Consider the following 6,000-nt stretch of genomic DNA (forward strand, 5'->3'; position numbering starts at 1 on the left):
TGATCAATAATAAGTACTAAATTGAAATTTTGCGTATTGTGATGGGTGATTGATTTGATGGGCCCAGGAGGGGCTGTGTGACATGATTGAACTGTTGATATATGGATTGTAAATATAGAAGTGCGTTTTGAGCCATTTTGCAGGTTGGGTAGGTCCTAGGTATAGGGGAGACTCTGCCGGATTTTCGGCACGACTTAGGACGTATTGGTCTTTTTCTTCGTTTGTATTGAGTCAGATTGTATTAAATAATTGTAATATAATTGTCAGGTGAGCCGGGACAGCCTTCTTCCTCCGCTCAGCCGCCTCAGTGACCATCGTCAAGTCTATGAGTAAAATATTAATTTTAATTGTAATTTCGATATTATTATATGTTTAGCATGCCCATGCATCACTTATATACATATATTTATGTAGTTAAACTCTAGGCACGATTTATGATGCATTGATAAATGTTTAAGTGCCATGATGTTGTTGTGGTAATTTGGAGCAGTGTGCGTGCGTTGGCGTGCGTGTGATGTGGTGTGGACTATGGATAGGACGGGTAGTCACGGCTTGAGTTCTTCGCTGGGAAGCCGATCCTTCGAGGGGTAGTCACGGCTTGAGTTCTTCGCTGGGACCATCGATTTGGTTTATTAAGCGAAAGTCCGGCTTGAGTTCTTCGCTGGCACCAGGTTGGATTTAAGAGAGCTGTATAGGGGATCAGCTCCCATATGTTATGATTGATGCTACGGGGTGCGTGAGTGCTCCAAATTATCTTTTTGATGTTATGATGTGAAAATGATGTGGATGTTGCATTTCACTCTACAGGGTGCATTAGTTTTAGATAGTTATAGAGATTATGGTTAAAATTGATATTTTACTCTCTGAGTCGAACGCTCACTCCTGTTCAAAAATTTTTACAGGCCACAGGAGGATATTTTGTTCTGGGTTAACCTGCTTTTCTACTTCGCAGGTTGTTTATTAATATTTGTGTAATTTTAATTACTCCTAGAATTTCCGCATGTGTTAGCAGTAATTATTTGAATTTGGTCTATAATATTATTATCATGTTGGACCTGTAAACTTAATATTTTAAGTCTGTTTTGATGGATTGGATGAGGGAGCTGAGCTCCCATTTATTATTATGTTGATGAGTAAGTGGAGGGTGAGCTGAGCTCCCCAATGGATTGTTTATCGTGTTTACAGGTCGGGTGAGTCGAAAACTCCCCGTTGGAAAGTCCATTTTATGGCCGGACTCTGTCCGTTTGTTTTCTTGAAATTTGGGCCCAATGGGCCTTAGAGTTGGGTTAATGAATAGTTAAGGCTTACTACGGGCCTCGGGGGCTTTAGGCTGGCCCAGGTCCTAGTGCCGGTCCGGCCCATAGGTTGGGTCGTGACAGTAATCATATTCGATTCTGATGGACAGTGCACGTGTTTTATGCAGTGTGGTTTATCCCCAGTGATTTCTTCTAATTTTGATTTTTATTTTTTTTTTTTATATATTTAAGGTGTGCTCCTATAAAGATCAGTGGATCGAAGAGGAATTTGAAAAGATGTGTCAGGTTGACTCTCCTGAATCCCCTAAAGTAAAGGAATAAATAATAGAAATGAATGTGCCAAGGGATGCTAGTGTGGCTTCGGTAGCTATTCGTAACACAGAAGCTCAGGCCCCCCTCCCACCACTCCCTCCACCACAATCTGTGGACCCTCCACTGCTGCAACAAATCAAAGAGGTAACTCCACCATCAAAGTGAGGATGTGGAAGGCCAAGAAGAACAACTTCAGATAAATCTCCAACTGCTGTGGCACTTCCAGCACCTTCTGGAAATGGAAAAGTGGATGTGGCTTTGCAGAAAAGAATTGAGCCTATCCCATCAAAATCCTTTTCTCCTGATTCTTCAATTGGTTCTTCTAAGTTAGGGGGTCCTAGTGGAGTGACAACTCAGTCTAGTATAGGGATTACTTCTACTCCTCAACCCACAACCCCTTCAGTTTCTATTACACCCAACTCACAATCTATTACCTTGTCATTCTCCCACTTGGCTCACAATGTATACCTGCTGCAGTCGTTGCACCTGGCTCGCAATGTATTCTTGCTGCTGTTGTCACACCTGTCTTGAAATCTATTCCTGCTGCTGTTGTCTCTCCTGGCTTGCAATCTATTCCTGCTTCTGTTGTTACACCTGGATCACAATCTATTCCTTCTGGCCCTTCTGCGTCTATCCAATCAAGAGGACGAGGTCGGAAGGTTCAAAGTGGAGTACAGGCACCATGACGCAGGGGTAAGAAACAGGAGTCAATACTGTCTGCTCCTGGGAATTTAGCTGTTACTGATCCGAGTACAAATGAGCAATCACATAATAGATCTTTTAATCCATTGGTTATGCCACTAGTGGAACCGTTCCTAGTGTTCCTGTTGGTCATTGTCATAGTAATTTACCTGGCTCTGTTGCTGTAGAAGTTATTAGTGGACCCCACTCATCAGTCTGTACCAGGGATTGCTTCTGATTCTAAGTCAACTCCTCCTGTCTCTTCTATCACTTCTGCTGCCGAATGCCTCCCTCCTGGCCCTTCGGCTTCTGTGCAAATAAAAGGGCAAAGCCGGAAGACACAAACTGAAGCAGGAACACCACGGCGTAGAGGTAGGAAACAAGCTCCAGTATCACTGTTGTTCCAAATGCTCTGGTCAGTCAGGTTTCTTTATCTGATATAGTTTCACAGAATAAATCTGAGGACTCAGTATGTAAAGCCATTGTCCTGACAAGTAACCAAAAGAGTAATGATTGTGAACCAAGAGATGTTAGCCAGGATCAAGCATCCAGAATAGCTGGTCAGGATCAAAAATTTACTGCGCATTTGGATGATGTAACCCAAAACGGCAACCAGTCTGCTTGTCAACATCAAATGATGGTATTGCCAGATCAATTTGTAAGTTATTTGCATAGGCAAATACCATTGGAAATCATGCACTTCTACTATCAATGGCTAATATGTTGCTTACTGATATTAAAAGGAAAAACTTTGGCAGGCACATTTCCTGGACAAATTCTGAGTACTGATATGCGTGATGTGGCTACTGTGACAGAGGAGTTACCAGCTGAAAATAGCTCCGCAAAAGCTAATTTTGATGAACAAGGTAATGATGGTGGCGTTGCCCAAAATGTACCTGTATTAAGTAAAACCTTTATAGAGGTGGTTCAAAGCTTTAGAGGACAAAATATCCCTGGTTGTTGGCCTTCCAACCGAGTCATCACCACGTTTTGTTTCTGTAGATGCTGATGGCAAATCAATTCATCAGGTTGCTGTGAAGATTGCTTCCAATTCTGAGCCGACTGCATCTTATCCTTCCATCTCCCCAGCCTTCGAATCTATCCCTCCTGAATCATTGCAAGTTAAAAGGCAAGGTCGAAAGGCTCCAAATAGGGCTGAAGCACCTAGGCGTAGGGGAAAGAAGCAGGGTCCAGTTTCACCTTCTGTTGACACTTTGGTTGGTCAGGACCTGAAAGCAAATCCATAATCACAGAATAAATCCAGGGATAGATCAGGGAGTAATGTGATTTCCTTGAAGAGCAAACAAGAGAGTGATATTGAGGAACCTGCAAATGTCAGTCAGGTATTTCAGTTTGTTTACCTGTATATGTTCAAGTTATCATATTTCTATCAGGCCTAATGACATGAAACCAAAACTTGTAATGCTTGTGTCAATTGTAGCCAGAACTTTCAATTATATCCTCTGCTTAAAATTTGTTTTTTTTTTAAATAGATTAATACACAAAAGCATATGCCTAAAGGCCAAGAGTCATGAATCCATTATTTCATCAAATATCTTTTCATGAACCAATTAATTTTGCACTTTTCACTATTATCATCTTTTATTTTTTCCACCAATATTCTTATTTAATAATGTTCTGAACCAAGTATGCTACTATTTTTTATATTATTATCTTCATTATCTTCATCGAGGTTCTTATTAATAGTGTTATGAACCCAGAAGGGCCACTCTTTTTATTATTGTGTTCAAAATATTGGAAAAAATAATATTTTGTATGTCATTATGTTTGAAGTATCAAAAGATTTACAATTTTTCAATATTGATACTGAATTGGTCTCAATTAGAGCTTAATGGCAAAAGGGACTATATAGCCAACTCCAACTAGTTTGGGATAAGGCTTTGTTGTTGTTGCTGTATGTCATTATGTTTGAATAAACAAAAATTGACATTGTTGTTTTAAATTTTAGGTAAATAATTAATGTTAAATTCAAACAAATAGCTTTAGATTATTGTTTGGATAAAGGATGGATATGCTTGACTTGAAGACTATATTTGAAGATATAGCTGATATAATTGTAAGTACTGTTTGAAACTGGCTAAAACATTAACGTTTTGGGTTTTTTTTTCCATTTTGCCTTTAAATTTTCTTATTTAATTATTTGACTAACATTGATATTCTAAACCTTTTAGGAGGCACATTTGTCCCGTGATTTAGTTGGCCAAGATTCAAAAAGAAAAGAGACTAGTGGAATTCCTGCTCTTGGTAGAATTCAGACTGCTGCTATTACTGTATTGCTCGTGTGATGAAGGAGATTTTCTGTAACACCCCCGTTGCATAGCCTGGTAGATTTCACTATTCCGGTGACCGGTGTCGGTCCGGACAATTATTGGGATTAGAGCCACACCTAAGACAACTTGAGAACCCATAAACACAAATAATTAGTAATGTTTAATTAGTTAACTATAAATAAGAAAAACAGAACATAAGAGGTTAAACGAGCCGAGAGTCACAACGATGAGTGACCTCCTCGGGAACTACTGCGAAGTCATTTTAAACTCAAATTTCGAACCGTAAAAAGTGACGCTGCGGTCCTTAGGACCCTTATGAACACAGTGGAAAAGAGAAAATCACGAAAAAGAACTGTTAAGCCAGTCAAATAATTAGGTCAGGGAGCCGGAAGAACTATTGGATTATTTACAAACCGGGATGAACCGGCGAGGGGCAATTTGGTCAATTGACCCCGAGAGCTGACTCCTGACCTAACTGTCAAATAAAATCGGAGAAAAGAAAATTTCGGAATCGGGAATTAAATTAAAGAACTAATAGATAAATGAAAAAAAAAAGAAAAGAAAAAGCTAATTACATTACTTTATGACATCAAAATGATGTCACAATTGATTTTTAATTTTCCTACCATAATTGACCAAGTCAATTAAGTGAAAATACATATGAAACTAATAAATTAAAAGAAAAAAAAAGTCATTTTGGCCTTCTTCCCTTCCATTGCCGTCTCCCTCTCTACCAAGTTCTCTCTCTCAAATTTTCCTCCATGAAAGCTTATTTTTAAGCTTTCTAAACACTAATTCCACCATAAATCCTTTAATTTTCTTGAAGAAAAATTATAAGCAAGTCTTGAAAGGAAGATTAGAAGGAGAAGAATTGAGAGAAAGTGAAAGATTTGAAGATTGAAAATTCAAAGAAAGGTTAGTAAGCTAAACTTGAAATTCTAGTTGAATTAATTGTGTTTATAGTTCAATTAACTTAGAATTATGCTTAAAATGAAAATAAATTAATTGTTGGAGGATTAAAGCAAAACTCATCTAGCTAGGGTTTTGATGTGTGTGCATGAATTTGATGGACTTTAAGGTGTATATGAGCTTGATAGAGTTAAAGAAGCATGTATATAGGCATTGAAATTGTTAATGGTAACAAAGTAGTGAGATTAGGGATTTGGACTTAGAGTTTTGAGGCAAAATTTAGAGAAATGCATAAATGGCATGTTGGACCTATTTTGAAGTGAAATAATGGTCAATTATGACCAAATAAGTTGTGTGGGAATGGTAGAAAATTAAGCCAAATTCGTAGGTCAATGGTCATGCTACTGGCAGCATGACCAAACCTACTTTGAAGGACCAAAACTCAAATTTTACAAGCCTAATGGATATGCCACCAATTGGAGATGAAAATAGACATAAAAGAGCACAATTTTCATTAAGGAACCATGGCCAAAAACTGACCAAAACTTGGT

The 6,000-nt window shown here is 38.5% G+C and overlaps 1 long non-coding RNA gene across 1 annotated transcript; it reads left to right on the top strand.

Annotated features, from left to right (window-relative positions):
- Positions 1-1,582: 1,582 nt before the first annotated feature.
- Positions 1,583-4,577, top strand: LOC131179121 (uncharacterized). Its single transcript, XR_009148106.1, has 3 exons — positions 1,583-2,907; positions 3,008-3,592; positions 4,442-4,577. It is a non-coding gene; the product is annotated as an uncharacterized LOC131179121 (long non-coding RNA).
- The last annotated feature ends 1,423 nt before the right edge of the window (positions 4,578-6,000 follow it).

Source organism: Hevea brasiliensis, chromosome 4 (genome assembly GCF_030052815.1).
Source record: "Hevea brasiliensis isolate MT/VB/25A 57/8 chromosome 4, ASM3005281v1, whole genome shotgun sequence".
Classification (NCBI taxonomy): domain Eukaryota; kingdom Viridiplantae; phylum Streptophyta; class Magnoliopsida; order Malpighiales; family Euphorbiaceae; genus Hevea; species Hevea brasiliensis.